This window comes from Triticum dicoccoides, chromosome 3A (genome assembly GCF_002162155.2).
Source record: "Triticum dicoccoides isolate Atlit2015 ecotype Zavitan chromosome 3A, WEW_v2.0, whole genome shotgun sequence".
Lineage (NCBI taxonomy): Eukaryota > Viridiplantae > Streptophyta > Magnoliopsida > Poales > Poaceae > Triticum > Triticum dicoccoides.
In genome coordinates this window covers 432293124-432309820 of record NC_041384.1, presented here as the reverse complement: position 1 = coordinate 432309820, position 16697 = coordinate 432293124, and positions in this window count along the sequence as shown.

Here is a 16697-nt window from a genome sequence, read left to right as displayed (position 1 = left end):
TTTTGAAAATCAAACTGTTCACGCATGATTTTTTTTGCCACGAGCTCCTCGGATGTTCAAACTTTACAAATTTTTGCATGAAGTTCATGCACACAGGCATCTCACACAAAAAAACATGGATTTTTTTTCTTTCTATTTTTTTGATTTTACTGTTTATTGGGTGCATCTTAATGGAAGATACTTTATATAATGCACTGCATGCACCAGTCGGTTCAATCAAAGTCCTAACTGACAGAGAAATATATGTTTGCTTGTGATACCATATGAAATACTATGTACGAATCGTTAAAAAATATATAGACTATGTACTAGTTTTTTTCTTCCGAAAAGTCTAAGAACATGTATTAAGTATTACATCTCCTTACAAATACATTCCTATGGAAAAAATACATTGAAATCCTTAGAATGTTGAAGCCTTCTTCCTCCTCCATCCATCGGCTACGCGCTGTGAACAAAGCTCGTTGCCGCCTTTGAGTCTATGTCTTGACAAAGCAAACTTGTTTAAACACAAGAGCTTGTAAAAATAGTGCTCGGGACTTAATTTGTTGATGTAGACCACAAGTTGATGACGACCATGCAAAAGAAAATGCTGGAAAAGGGCCCGCAAATACACAAAAGACCATGAGCGCCGTCCAAATCTAGATAGATCTATCAAAGATCAAAATCAACCAAATCTAATATGATCAATCGAAGCCAAATCTCCACACGCACACCGTCGACACTAAGCACACTGATGAAGTGGGGATAGGACGAAAAGGACATTATCCTACATAGGGACAACACTGCCCAAAGCAAAAAATCTATCCTCCCGTGCCTGCATCGGCCACTCGTTGATGCATCATGATCCGAGCGCTAATGACGTTTTTTTTTTCATTGTTTATTGAATACTACACTGGAAAATGTCAATACAGTACAATACAAAGCGTGTGATATGTCAGATTGTCCTGTAGCAGTTGTCCTTGCATGCGACTTGTGTCAGCCTTTTACATAAAGGTAAGAGAGAGTGGATAGATAGTACTCCCTCCTTCCGAAATATAAGTTTTTTTAGACATTTTAAATGAATTACAACATATGGATGTATGTAGACATATTTTAGAGTGTAGATTCACTCATTTTGCTCCTTATGTAGTCACCTATTGGAATATCTAAAAAGACTTATATTTTGAAACCGAGAGAGTATGTTGCATGCATGGCTGTTTGTTCTATCTCTCTCCCACTAAAAACTTGCATTTTATTTTTCATGCGAAATGTTAAATGGCTCATAACTTTTGAATCAAGTATTTGTTTTTGAATTTTTTTTATATATTTGAACTCCTGGCGCCAAAATCTTTAAAAGAAGCCCAATCTTTGATACATTTCAAACACGTTTAAATTTGAACGTTTTATATTTCATATGTGAAACAAACTTATTTCACTAGAAAAATGCATAAAAATTTATTTTAAAAGAGTGAAATATGTCTGGAAACATTACTTGAAATGGATGCGGTACTGAAACTCGTCTGGAAACTAAAATGGATGCGGTCTGGAAATTGCAATTTCAATTTCATATTTCACTCTCCCACTATTATATATTGTTGCATTTCAATTTCATATTTCATTCTCACATTTATTAAAATGGATGCGGTACCGAAACTGATATGCAAATAAAATGGACGTGGTGTGGAAATTTCATATTTCATATTTCAGTGTCACATTATATATACTAGTTGCATTCCAATTTCATATTTCAGTATCACATTAATTGTTATGGATGTGGTACTGAATCTGGTCTGGAAATTGAAAGGGATGATGTCTGGAAATTTCATAACTCGGTCTCACATTATGTATACCAGTTGCATTTCAATATATAACTATAGCCAATACATAACTGCATGGTCATGAATCTCCAACAAATCAAGGGCTCCTACATGCACGGGACCTCCCGTGCACGGGAGAATCCCTTTTCTCCAACACCGCCACTTTATCATCCCAATCAGAGCATGCATTTGGTTGAAGGGGTCGTCCAGGATGGGTTGGGACCGTACCAAAAAAGAAGTTGTTTGGTTAAAAAGCACATGAATGGTTCCATCCACTGAATCATTCCACCCCAGAAAATCGATCGAATCGTGCGATTCGATCCCTTTTTGACTACTCACATAATTGTTTTATATGTGATAATCTCTTTATGTCTTTGATTATTTTATGCGAGGACCACATCCAAACCACCTTTATCTATTCAACCAAAAAGAAAATGGGTTCATCCCACTCATCTTAACCAAGCATCAAAATTAAACGAGTGAAGTGCATTATAGGTCCTTGGACTATTTCAGGGGTGTTATGTAGGTCCTCAAACTATGAAAATAGAATCCAAGTCCCCGAAGTGCAGTAAGTGTATCATTCAGGTCTAAAATCAGGCTGACCCCTCCTGACCGGCCAGCTGGCGTCGTTGACACGTGACATGTCGGACCAGGGCCCCGCAAGGTAACATCGGTGTCAGAACTATGCAAATATATTCAAATTCATGAACTTTTAAAAAATGTTTTTGCCTTTTGTGAATATGAAAAAATTCTTTGAATTTACACACTTTCACGACTTCCAAAAAATGTTCACGAATATGGAAAAAATGTTCACGTCGTTCGCGAATATGGAAAAAATGGTCACAAACATTCATATATTATCATGACTTCAAAATAATGTTTGCGAATATGGAAAACGTGTTCACGACTTTAAGAAAATGTTCATGTTGTTCGCGAATATGGAAAGAATGTTCACGAACATTCTTATACTTACATGATTATAAAAAATGTTTGCAAATATGGAAAAAAATTCACGCCATTTAATAAATGTTCGCGTCGTTCGCGAATATGGAAACAAAATTCGCGAACATCATATACTCTCACGACTTTGAAATAATTTCCATGAATATGCAAAAAAAATGTTCACAACTTTAAAAAATATGTTCGCGCTGTTCGCAAATATGGAAAATGTTCGCGAACAATCATATACTTTCACGAATTTATAAAAATGTTTATGAATTTTTTTAAAGTCGTGAACATTTTATGAAACCATGAACATTTAGGTTAATGAAAATTTGGTAAATTCGTAAGTATATTTTCAAATAATGAACATTTTTCAAATTTGTGAACATTTTTTAATTTACAAACTTTTTAAAAGCACTAACATTTTTTAAATTCGTGAACATTTATTAATTGTGTGCAAACTTTTTTGAAATTCATTATTTTTTTGTGTTCGTGAAAAAAATGGCCGACAAAAAAATACTGAAAAGCTACCGATTTTTCTTGAGCGGTACAATAGTGCGCTATAGGAGTTTTTGAGTTCATGATTTTTTAAAAAGTTTGTGAACTTGACAATAGTTGATGACTTTAAATTTATTTGCATATTTCCATCACCGGCCGTTACCTTGCAGGCCCCCTGTCCGACGTGTCACGGTTTAACGGCTCCAGCTAGCCAGTCAGGCAGATTTTGAAACTAAAAGACATACTTACTGCACTTTGAGGACCTAGATGCTGATTTTTATAGTTTTAGGACCTACAAGACACCTCTGAAATAGTTCAATATCCTACAACGCACTTCGCTCAAATTAAACCATCTCATTCATAAAATCTGGAGGGTTCCACTCATATCTACGCCTTCAACCAAACACATAAGCAAAGCTAAAACAATCCATCCCCGATGCTGCACGTGAAATACGGGCCAGAGGACCTCCGTGCAGCCGCCACCGCACTCTGGCAGCGGCAAACCAAAGTGGTCGCTTCAACTTATCGATCGTCACTATGTACTGTACTAGTTAGTTCAACCAAAAGTCCAATTAATTGAATAAGAAGACACTATATTTTAACATTATGTTAATTCAACAATCTCCTAATTCATGCTTAATCAGTTATCAACTCATATGTTCAGAGTGAAGGAGTTTAGGACATAGTAAACAATCTCTTTCCTCCTTCACAAGAAAAACTCTTCTCCCCCCGTCGGCGTTGGCGCCGGTCTGTCCCATCTCCAATGGCCTCTAAGCCATGGAGGTGCAGAGGATCTCGAGCCCTCGCTGGCGGGAGGCACTCCGTTCTGTTTCTTGTTAGATTCAGCGTCTTGATTCGGGCTGTGTGGCGATGGCGATGTCCCTTAGTAGGAATAATGTCTCCCACGCTCTATCCTCGTCGCAGTGGTGCGTCTAGCATTGTCGAAGGGCACGTGGAGTCCCATTGGTGGATCTGTTTGGATCCGGTCTTCGTTCGGGTGTTTACATGTTTGATTCTTCTGATTTACGACTTTCTTCATCGCCGACAGTTACTACTTGATGCCTGGTCCTATGGGGTGTTAGCACGACGATTTTCCGACTGTCTACTACTACAAGGTTTGCCTGACTCCGGTGGGGAAGGGGCAATGACGATAGCGTGCCTTCGGTTCGCTCCAGTGCTTGTGGTCGTCGCTAGGTGGTCCACGGACATGGTTGTAATTTTTATTACCTCTACTAGGAAACATGCATGTGTGTTGCTATGGGTTAATTTAATTCATTTATATCAACCATGGAGAATTTAGTCAAAGTCCAATCTTCATTTTGGTTCAGTTAGCCCATTTAGAATTTCCGTTGTCCAAACCATGGGGCAAAGATGTGAAGAACGATACTCATTTCTTCTGGCGGTGCCTCCTTCAACTCCTCAGTACCCTAGGGTCGAAGATGAGTTATGCATGTGAGATACAAATGATGGAAGGGGTTGTAGTTGGAGAGGAAGGGGCACGTGGAGGACTTCGGTTGGATGCCTATTTTTTGACTTTGAAGCATATTCTTCGAAAGTTTAATTACTAATTCAAAGGATTTTCATATATTATTTAAAGTAAGAGCATTGCCGTATACATGTTGTTTTTTGTCTGACTTAAGTACGACGGTGTAGATTGGATCGTCGATGCCTATTGACAAATCATATCATACCGGGACATTAACCATCACTCACAATAAAAAAGTTGTACACCTAGGACTTGTATTGAATTACTTACATCAGACAATAAAAATGTTGTATACTTTGTTGGGTGTCCATGCATATATGCTCATGTTGTGTGCTCTTCTGTTGCGATATAAGTAGGCCATGCCGTGTCCCGTTTAGTATAGCCCACATCATATATGTTGGGGAACGTAGTAATTTCAAAAAAAATCGTACGCACACGCAAGATCATGGTGATGCATAGCAACGAGAGGGAGAGTGTCGTCCACGTACCTTCGTAGACCGTTAAGTGGAAGCTTTATAACAACGCGGTTGATGTAGTCTTACGTCTTCACGATCGACCGATCCTCAACACGGAACGTACGGCACCTCCGCGTTCAGCACACATTCAGCTCGGTGACGTCCCGCGAACTCACGATCCAGTAGAGCTCGAGGAAGAGTATCGTCAGCACGACGGCGTGGTGACGATGTTGATGAAGCTACCATCGTAGGGCTTCGCCTAAGCACTGCTACGATATAACCGAGGTGGATTATGGTGGAGGGGGGTAACGCACACGGCTAAGAGATCAACAGATCAATTGTTGTATCTATGGGGTGCCCCCTGCCCCCGTATATAAAGGAGCTAGGGGGAGGCGGCCGGCCAAGGAGGAGGGCGCGCCAAGGGGGGAGTCCTACTTCCACCGGGAGTAGGACTCCCTCTTTTCCTAGTTGGAGTAGGAGAGGAGAAGGAAGGGAGAGAGGAAGAGAAGGAAAGGAGGGCGCCGCCCCCCCTCCTTGTCCAATTCGTACTAGAGAGGGAGGGGGCGCGGCTGCCCTTGGCCGCCCCTCCTCTTCTCCCACTAAGGCCCATTAGGTCCAATGAGTGTTGAGGCTCGCGGTGGCTACCGTTATGTTCTCACCCTCACTGATGACTTAAGTAGATATGGGTATGTCTACTTGATGAAACACAAGTCTGAAACCTTTGAAAAGTTTAAGGAATTTCAGAGTGAGGTTGAGAATCAACGTGACATGAAAATCAAGTTCCTACGATCAGATCGTGGAGGAGAATACTTGAGTCACGAGTTTGGCACACACTTAAGAAAATGTGGAATAGTTTCACAACTCACGCCGCCTGGAACACCTCAGCGTAATGGTGTATCCGAACGTCGTAATCGCACTCTATTAGATATGGTGCGATCTATGATGTCTCTTGCCGATTTACCGTTATCTTTTTGGGGCTATGCTTTAGAGACTGCCGCATTCACTTTAAATAGGGCTCCGTCGAAATCCGTTGAGACGACACCGTTTGAATTATGGTTTGGGAAGAAACCAAAGCTGTCGTTTCTAAAGGTTTGGGGATGCGATGCTTATGTCAGGAAACTTCAACCTGAAAAGGTCGAACCCAAGTCGGAAAAATGCGTCTTCATAGGATACCCTAAAGAAACTACTGGGTATACCTTCTACCTCAGATCCGAAGGCAAGATCTTTGTTGCCAAGAATGGGTCCTTTCTGGAGAAAGAGTTTCTCTCGAAAGAAGTAAGTGGGAGGAAAGTAGACCTTGATGAAGTATTACCTCTTGAACCGGAAAATGGCGCAACTCAAGAAAATGTTCCTGAGGTGCCTGCACCGACTAGAGAGGAAGTTAATGATGATGATCAAGATACTTCTGATCAAGCTCCTACTGAAATTCGAAGGTCCACAAGGACACGTTCCGCACCAGAGTGGTACGGCAACCCTGTCTTGGAAATTATGTTGTTAGACAACGGTGAACCTTCAAACTATGAAGAAGCAATGGCGGGCCCGGATTCCGACAAATGGCTAGAAGCCATGAAATCCGAGATAGGATCCATGTATGAAAACGAAGTATGGACTTTGACTGACTTGCCCGTTGAGCGGCGAGCCATAGAAAATAAATGAATCTTTAAGAAGAAGACAGACGCGGATGGTAATGTGACCATCTATAAAGCTCGGCTTGTCGCTAAGGGTTATCGACAAGTTCAAGGGGTTGACTACGATGAGACTTTCTCACCGGTAGCGAAGCTGAAGTCCGTCCGAATCATGTTAGCGATTGCCGCATTCTATGATTATGAAATATGGCAAATGGACGTCAAAACGGCATTCCTTAATGGTTTCCTTAAGGAAGAATTGTATATGATGCAGCCGGAAGGTTTTGTCGATCCTAAGAATGCTGACAAGGTGTGCAAGCTCCAACGCTCGATTTATGGGCTGGTGCAAGCATCTCGGAGTTGGAACATTCGCTTTGATGAGATGATCAAAGCGTTTGGGTTTACACAGACTTATGGAGAAGCCTGTGTTTACAAGAAAGTGAGTGGGAGCTCTGTAGCATTTCTCATATTATATGTAGATGACATACTTTTGATGGGAAATGATATAGAACTCTTGGACAGCATTAAGGCCTACTTGAATAAAAGTTTTTCAATGAAGGACCTTGGAGAAGCTGCATATATATTAGGCATCAAGATCTATAGAGATAGATCAAGACGCCTCATAGGTCTTTCACAAAGCACATACCTTGATAAGATATTGAAGAAGTTCAATATGGATCAGTCTAAGAAGGGTTTCTTGCCTGTGTTGCAAGGTGTGAAATTGAGCTCAGCTCAATGTCCGACCACGGCAGAAGATATAGAAGAGATGAGTGTCATCCCCTATGCCTCAGCCATAGGTTCTATTATGTATACCATGCTGTGTACCAGACCTGATGTAAACCTTGCCGTAAGTTTGGTAGGAAGGTACCAAAGTAATCCCGGCAAAGAACACTGGACAGCGGTCAAGAATATCCTGAAGTACCTGAAAAGGACTAAGGAAATGTTTCTCGTCTATGGAGGTGACGAAGAGCTCGTCGTAAAGGGTTACGTCGACGCTAGCTTCGACACAGATCTGGATGACTCAAAGTCACAAACCGGATACGTGTATATTTTGAATGGTGGGGCAGTAAGCTAGTGCAGTTGCAAGCAGAGCGTCATGGCGGGATCTACATGTGAAGCGGAGTACATGGCAGCCTCGCAGGCAGCACATGAAGCAATTTGGGTGAAGGAGTTCATCACCGACCTAGGAGTCATACCCAATGCGTCGTGGCCGATCAAGCTCTTCTGTGACAGCACTGGAGCTATTGCTCTTGCCAAGGAGCCCAGGTTTCACAAGAAGACAAGGCACATCAAGCGTCGCTTCAACTCCATTCGTGAAAATGTTCAAGATGGAGACATAGAGATTTGTAAAGTACATACGGACCTGAATGTAGCGGATCCGTTGACTAAACCTCTCCCTAGAGCAAAACATGATCAACACCAGAATTCCATGGGTGTTCGATTCATCACAATGTAACTAGATTATTGACTCTAGTGCAAGTGGGAGACTGTTGGAAATATGCCCTAGAGGCAATAATAAAAGCATTATTATTATATTTCCTTGTTCATGATAATTGTCTTTATTCATGCTATAATTGTGTTATCCGGAAATCGTAATACATGTGTGAATAATAGACAACAACATGTCCCTAGTAAGCCTCTAGTTGACTAGCTCATTTATCAACAGATAGTCATGGTTTCCTGACTATGGACATTGGATGTCATTGATAACGAGATCACATCATTAGGAGAATGATGTGATGGACAAGACCCAATCCTAACATAGCATAAGATCGTATAGTTCGTTTGCTAGAGTTTTCCAATGTCAAGTATCTTTTCCTTAGACCATGAGATCGTGTAACTCCCGGATACCGTAGGAGTGCTTTGGGTGTACCAAACGTCACAACGTAACTGGGTGATTATAAAGGTATACTACGGGTATCTCCGAAAGTGTCTGTTGGGTTGACACGGACCAAGACTGGGATTTGTCACTCCGTATGACGAAGAGGTATCACTTGGCCCACTCGGTAATGCATCATCATAATGAGCTCAAAGTGACCAAGTGTCTGGTCACGGGATCATGCATTACGTTACGAGTAAAGTGACTTGCCGGTAACGAGATTGAACGAGGTATTGGGATACCGACGATCGGATCTCGGGCAAGTAACATACCGATTGACGAAGGGAATTGTATACGGGGTTGTTTGAATCCTCGACATCGTGGTTCATCCGATGAGATCATCGAGGAGCATGTGGGAGCCAACATGGGTATCCAGATCCCGCTGTTCGTTATTGACCGGAGAGCGATCTCGGTCATGTCTACATGTCTCCCGAACCCGTAGGGTCTACACACTTAAGGTTCGGTGATGCTAGGGTTGTAGGGATATGTATATGCAGTAACCCGAATGTTGTTCGGAGTCCCGGATGAGATCCCGGACGTCACGAGGAGTTCCGGAATGGTCCGGAGGTAAAGAATTATATATTGGAAGTTCTATTTCGGGCATCGGGACAAGTTTCGGGGTCACCGGTATTGTACCGGGACCACCGGAAGGGTCCCGGGGGGTCCACCGGGTGGGGCCACCTGTCCCGGGGGGCCACATGGGCTGTAGGGGGTGCGCCTTGGCCTACATGGGCAAAGGGCACCAGCCCCAAGAGGCCCATGCGCCTAGGGTTTCAAGGGAGGAAGAGTCCTAGGAGGGGAAGCCACCTCCTAGGTGCCTTGGGGAGGAGGGATTCCTCCCCCTTGGCCGCACCCCCCTAGGAGATTAGATCTCCTAGGGCCGGCGCCCCCCCCCCTTGGCCCTCCTATATATAGTGGGGGAGATGGAGGACTTCTTACCTTGATCTTTGGTGCCTCCCTCTCCCTCTCCAACACCCCCTCCTCCTCCATAGTGCTTGGCGAAGCCCTGCCGGAGTACTGCAGCTCCATCACCACCACGCCGTCGTGCTGTTGCTGGAGCCATCTCCCTCAACCTCTCCTCCCCCCTTGCTAGATCAAGAAGGAGGAGACGTGGCTGTTCCGTACGTGTGTTGAACGCGGAGGTGCCGTCCGTTCGGTGCTAGGATATTCGGTGATTCGAATCACGTCGAGTACGACTCCCTCATCCCCGTTCTTTGAACGCTTCCGCTCGCGATCTACAAGGTACGTAGATGCATCTAATCACTCGTTGCTAGATGAACTCCTAGATGGATCTTGGTGAAACCGTAGGAAAATTTTTGTTTTCTGCTACGTTCCCCAACAGTGGCATCATGAGCTAGGTCTATGCGTAGTTCTCTTGCACGAGTAGAACACAATTTGTTGTGGGCGTTGATGTTGTCAACTTTCTTGCCGCTACTAGTCTTATCTTGCTTCAACGGTATTGTGGGATGAAGCGGCCCGGACCAACCTTACACGTACGCTTACGTGAGACCGGTTCCACCGACTAACATGCACTAGTTGCATAAGGTGGCTGGCGGGTGTCTGTCTCTCCCACTTTAGTTGGAGCGGATTCGATGAAAAGGGTCCTTATGAAGGGTAAATAGAAGTTGACAAATCACGTTGTGGCTTTCACGTAGGTAAGAAAACGTTCTTGCTAGAACCCTACTTCAGCCACGTAAAACTTGCAACAACAATTAGAGGACGTCTAACTTGTTTTTGCAGCAAGTGCTTTGTGATATGATATGGCCAAAGTTGTGATGAATGATGAATGATCTATATGTGATGTATGAGATGTTCATTCTATTGTAATAGGAATCACGACTTGCATGTCGATGAGTATGACAACCGGCAGGAGCCATAGGAGTTGTCTTTACTTTTTGTATGACCTGCATGTCATTGAGAAACGCCATGTAAATTACTTTACTTTATTGCTAAACGCGTTAGCCATAGTAGTAGAAGTAATAGTTGGCGAGCAACTTCATGGAGACACGATGATGGAGATCATCATGATGGAGATCATGGTGTCATGCCGGTGACAAGATGATCATGGAGCCCCAAGATGGAGATCAAAGGAGCTATGTGATATTGGCCATATCATGTCACTATTATTATTTGATTGCATGTGATGTTTATCATGTTTTGCATCTTGTTTACTTAGAACGACGGTAGTAAATAAGATGATCCCTTATAATAATTTCAAGAAAGTGTTCCCCCTAACTGTGCACCGTTGCGACAGTTCGTTGTTTCGAAGCACCACGTGATGATCGGGTGTGATAGATTCTAACGTTCACATACAACGGGTGTAAGACAGATTTACACACGCAATACACTTAGGTTGACTTGACGAGCCTAGCATGTGTACAGACATGGCCTCGGAACACAGAAGACAGAAAGGTCGAGCATGAGTCGTATAGAAGATACGATCAACATGAAGATGTTCACCGACGTTGACTAGTCCGTCTCACGTGATGATCGGACACGGCCTAGCTAACTCGGATCATGTTATACTTAGATGACTAGAAGAGGGATGTCTATCTAAGTGGGAGTTCATTATAATCTGATTAGATGAACTTAATTATCATGAACTTAGTCTAAAATCTTTACAATATGTCTTGTAGATCAAATGGCCAATGTAGTCCTCAACTTCAACGCATTCCTAGAGAAAACCAAGCTGAAAGACGATGGCAGCAACTACACGGACTGGGTCCGGAACCTGAGGATCATCCTCATAGCTGCCAAGAAAGATTATGTCCTACAAGCACCGCTAGGTGACGCACCTGTTCTCCCTGCAGAACAAGATGTTATGAACGCTTGGCAGGCACGTACCGATGACTACTCCCTCGTTCAGTGCGGCATGCCAGCTTAGAGCCGGGGCTCCAAAAGCGTTTTGAGAGACACAGAGCATATGAGATGTTCGAAGAGCTGAAAATGGTTTTCCAAGCTCATGCCCGGGTCGAGAGATATGAAGTCTCCGACAAATTCTTCAGCTGTAAGATGGAGGAAAATAGTTCTGTCAGTGAGCACATACTCTCAGCTGGGAGTTAATCTCCCGGATGACGCGGTCATTGACAGAATCCTTCAGTCGCTTCCACCGAGCTACAAGAGCTTTGTGATGAACTTCAATATGCAGGGGATGGAAAAGACCATTCCTGAAGTATTTGCTATGCTGAAATCAGCAGAGGTAGAAGTCAAGAAGGAACATCAAGTGTTGATGGTCAATAAAACCACTAAGTTCAAGAAGGGCAAGGGTAAAAAGAACTTCAAGAAGGATGGCAAGGGAGTTGCCGCGCCCGGCAAGCAAGCTGCCGGGAAGAAGCCAAAGAATGGACCCAAGCCCGAGACTGAGTGCTTTTATTGCAAGGAGAGTGGTCACTGGAAGCGGAACTGCCCCAAATACTTAGCAGACAAGAAGGCCGGCAAAGCAAAAGGTATATGTGATATACATGTAATTGATGTGTACCTTACCAGTACTCGTAGTAGCTCCTGGGTATTTGATACCGGTGCGGTTGCTCACATTTGTAACTCAAAACAGGAGCTGCGGAATAAACGGAGACTGGCGAAGGACGAGGTGACGATGCGCGTCGGGAATGGTTCCAAGGTCGATGTGATCGCCGTCGGCACGCTGCCTCTTCATTTACCTACGGATTAGTTTTAAACCTCAATAATTGTTATCTAGTGCCGAGTTTGAGCATGAACATTGTATCAGGATCTCGTTTAATGCGAGGTGGCTACTCATTTAAATCCGAGAATAATGGTTGTTCTATTTATATGAGAGATATGTTTTATGGTCATGCTCCGATGGTGAATGGTTTATTCTTAATGAATCTCGAGCGTAATGCTACACATGTTCATAGTGTGAGTACCAAAAGATGCAAGGTTGATAATGATAGTCCCACATACTTGTGGCACTACCGCCTGGGTCACATAGGTGTCAAGCGCATGAAGAAGCTCCATGCTGATGGACTTTTAGAGTCTCTTGATTACGAATCATTTGACACGTGCGAACCATGCCTCATGGGTAAAATGACCAAGACTCCGTTCTCAGGAACAATGGAGCGAGCAACCAACTTATTGGAAATCATACATACTGATGTGTGCGGTCCAATGAGTGTTGAGGCTCGCGGTGGCTATCGTTATGTTCTCACCCTCACTGATGACTTAAGTAGATATGGGTATGTCTACTTGATGAAACACAAGTCTGAAACCTTTGAAAAGTTCAAGGAATTTCAGAGTGAGGTTGAGAATCAACGTGACATGAAAATCAAGTTCCTATGATCAGATCGTGGAGGAGAATACTTGAGTCACGAGTTTGGCACACACTTAAGAAAATGTGGAATAGTTTCACAACTCACGCTGCCTGGAACACCTCAGCGTAATGGTGTATCCGAACGTCGTAATCGCACTCTATTAGATATGGTGCGATCTATGATGTCTCTTGCCGATTTACCGTTATCTTTTTGGGGCTATGCTTTAGAGACTGCCGCATTCACTTTAAATAGGGCTCCGTCGAAATCCGTTGAGACGACACCGTTTGAATTATGGTTTGGGAAGAAACCAAAGCTGTCGTTTCTAAAGGTTTGGGGATGCGATGCTTATGTCAGGAAACTTCAACCTGAAAAGCTCGAACCCAAGTCGGAAAAATGCGTCTTCATAGGATACCCTAAAGAAACTACTGGGTATACCTTCTACCTCAGATCCGATGGCAAGATCTTTGTTGCCAAGAATGGGTCCTTTCTGGAGAAAGAGTTTCTCTCGAAAGAAGTAAGTGGGAGGAAAGTAGACCTTGATGAAGTATTACCTCTTGAACCGGAAAATGGCGCAACTCAAGAAAATGTTCCTGAGGTGCCTGCACCGACTAGAGAGGAAGTTAATGATGATGATCAAGATACTTCTGATCAAGCTCCTACTGAAATTCGAAGGTCCACAAGGACACGTTCCGCACCGGAGTGGTACGACAACCCTGTCTTGGAAATTATGTTGTTAGACAACGGTGAACCTTCAAACTATGAAGAAGCAATGGCGGGCCCGGATTCCGACAAATGGCTAGAAGCCATGAAATCCGAGATAGGATCCATGTATGAAAACGAAGTATGGACTTTGACTGACTTGCCCGTTGAGCGGCGAGCCATAGAAAATAAATGGATCTTTAAGAAGAAGACAGACGCGGATGGTAATGTGACCATCTATAAAGCTCGGCTTGTCGCTAAGGGTTATCGACAAGTTCAAGGGGTTGACTACGATGAGACTTTCTCACCGGTAGCGAAGCTGAAGTCCGTCCGAATCATGTTAGCGATTGCCGCATTCTATGATTATGAAATATGGCAAATGGACGTCAAAACGGCATTCCTTAATGGTTTCCTTAAGGAAGAATTGTATATGATGCAGCCGGAAGGTTTTGTCGATCCTAAGAATGCTGACAAGGTGTGCAAGCTCCAACGCTCGATTTATGGGCTGGTGCAAGCATCTCGGAGTTGGAACATTCGCTTTGATGAGATGATCAAAGCGTTTGGGTTTACACAGACTTATGGAGAAGCCTGTGTTTACAAGAAAGTGAGTGGGAGCTCTGTAGCATTTCTCATATTATATAAAGATGACATACTTTTGATGGGAAATGATATAGAACTCTTGGACAGCATTAAGGCCTACTTGAATAAAAGTTTTTCAATGAAGGACCTTAGAGAAGCTGCATATATATTAGGCATCAAGATCTATAGAGATAGATCAAGATGCCTCATAGGTCTTTCACAAAGCACATACCTTGATAAGATATTGAAGAAGTTCAATATGGATCAGTCTAAGAAGGGGTTCTTGCCTGTGTTGCAAGGTGTGAAATTGAGCTCAGCTCAATGTCCGACCACGGCAGAAGATATAGAAGAGATGTGTGTCATCCCCTATGCCTCAGCCATAGGTTCTATTATGTATACCATGCTGTGTACCAGACCTGATGTAAACCTTGCCGTAAGTTTGGTAGGAAGGTACCAAAGTAATCCCGGCAAAGAACACTGGACAGCGGTCAAGAATATCCTGAAGTACCTGAAAAGGACTAAGGAAATGTTTCTCGTCTATGGAGGTGACGAAGAGCTCGTCGTAAAGGGTTACGTCGACGCTAGCTTCGACACAGATCTGGATGACTCAAAGTCACAAACCGGATACGTGTATATTTTGAATGGTGGGGCAGTAAGCTGGTGCAGTTGCAAGCAGAGCGTCATGGCGGGATCTACATGTGAAGCGGAGTACATGGCAGCCTCGGAGGCAGCACATGAAGCAATTTGGGTGAAGGAGTTCATCACCGACCTAGGAGTCATACCCAATGCGCCGGGGCCGATCAAGCTCTTCTATGACAACACTGGAGCTATTCCTCTTGCCAAGGAGCCCAGGTTTCACAAGAAGACAAGGCACATCAAGCGTCGCTTCAACTCCATTCATGAAAATGTTCAAGATGGAGAGATAGAGATTTGTAAAGTACATACGGACCTGAATGTAGCGGATCCGTTGACTAAACCTCTCCCTAGAGCAAAACATGATCAACACCAGAATTCCATGGGTGTTCGATTCATCACAATGTAACTAGATTATTGACTCTAGTGCAAGTGGGAGACTGTTGGAAATATGCCCTAGAGGCAATAATAAAAGCATTATCATTATATTTCCTTGTTCATGATAATTGTCTTTATTCATGCTATAATTGTGTTATCCGGAAATCGTAATACATGTGTGAATAATAGACAACAACATGTCCCTAGTAAGCCTCTAGTTGACTAGCTCGTTGATCAACAGATAGTCATGGTTTCCTGACTATGGACATTGGATGTCATTGATAACGAGATCACATCATTAGGAGAATGATGTGATGGACAAGACCCAATCCTAACATAGCATAAGATCGTATAGTTCGTTTGCTAGAGTTTTCCAATGTCAAGTATCTTTTCCTTAGACCATGAGATCGTGTAACTCCCGGATACTGTAGGAGTGCTTTGGGTGTACCAAACGTCACAACGTAACTGGGTGACTATAAAGGTATACTACAGGTATCTCCGAAAGTGTCTGTTGGGTTGACACGGATCAAGACTGGGATTTGTCACTCCGTATGACGGAGAGGTATCACTGGGCCCACTCGGTAACGCATCATCATAATGAGCTCAAAGTGACCAAGTGTCTGGTCACGGGATCATGCATTACGGTACGAGTAAAGTGACTTGCCGGTAACGAGATTGAACGAGGTATTGGGATACCGACGATCGGATCTCGGGCAAGTAACATACCGATTGACGAAGGGAATTGTATACGGGGTTGTTTGAATCCTCGACATCGTGGTTCATCCGATGAGATCATCGAGGAGCATGTGGGAGCCAACATGGGTATCCAGATCCCGCTATTGGTTATTGACCGGAGAGCGATCTCGGTCATGTCTACATGTCTCCCGAACCCGTAGGGTCTACACACTTAAGGTTCGGTGACGCTAGGGTTGTAGGCATATGTATATGCAGTAACCCAAATGTTGTTCGGAGTCCCGGATGAGATCCCGGACGTCACGAGGAGTTCCAGAATGGTCCGGAGGTAAAGAATTATATATAGGAAGTGCTATTTCGGGCATCGGGACAAGTTTTGGGGTCACCGGTATTGTACCGGGACCACCGGAAGGGTCCCGGGGGGTCCACCGGGTGGGGCCACCTGTCCCGGGGGGCCACATGGGCTGTAGGGGGTGCGCCTTGAACTACATGGGCCAAGGGCACCAGCCCCAAGAGGCCCATGCGCCTAGGGTTTCAAGGGAGGAAGAGTCCTAGGAGGGGAAGCCACCTCCTAGGTGCCTTGGGGAGGAGGGATTCCTCCCCCTTGGCCGAACCCCCTAGGAGATTAGATCTCCTAGGGCCGGCGCCCCCCCCCTTGGCCCTCCTATATATAGTGGGGGAGATGGAGGACTTCTTACCTTGATCTTTGGTGCCTCCCTCTCCCTCTCCAAGACCCCCTCCTCCTCCATAGTGCTTGGCGAAGCCCTGC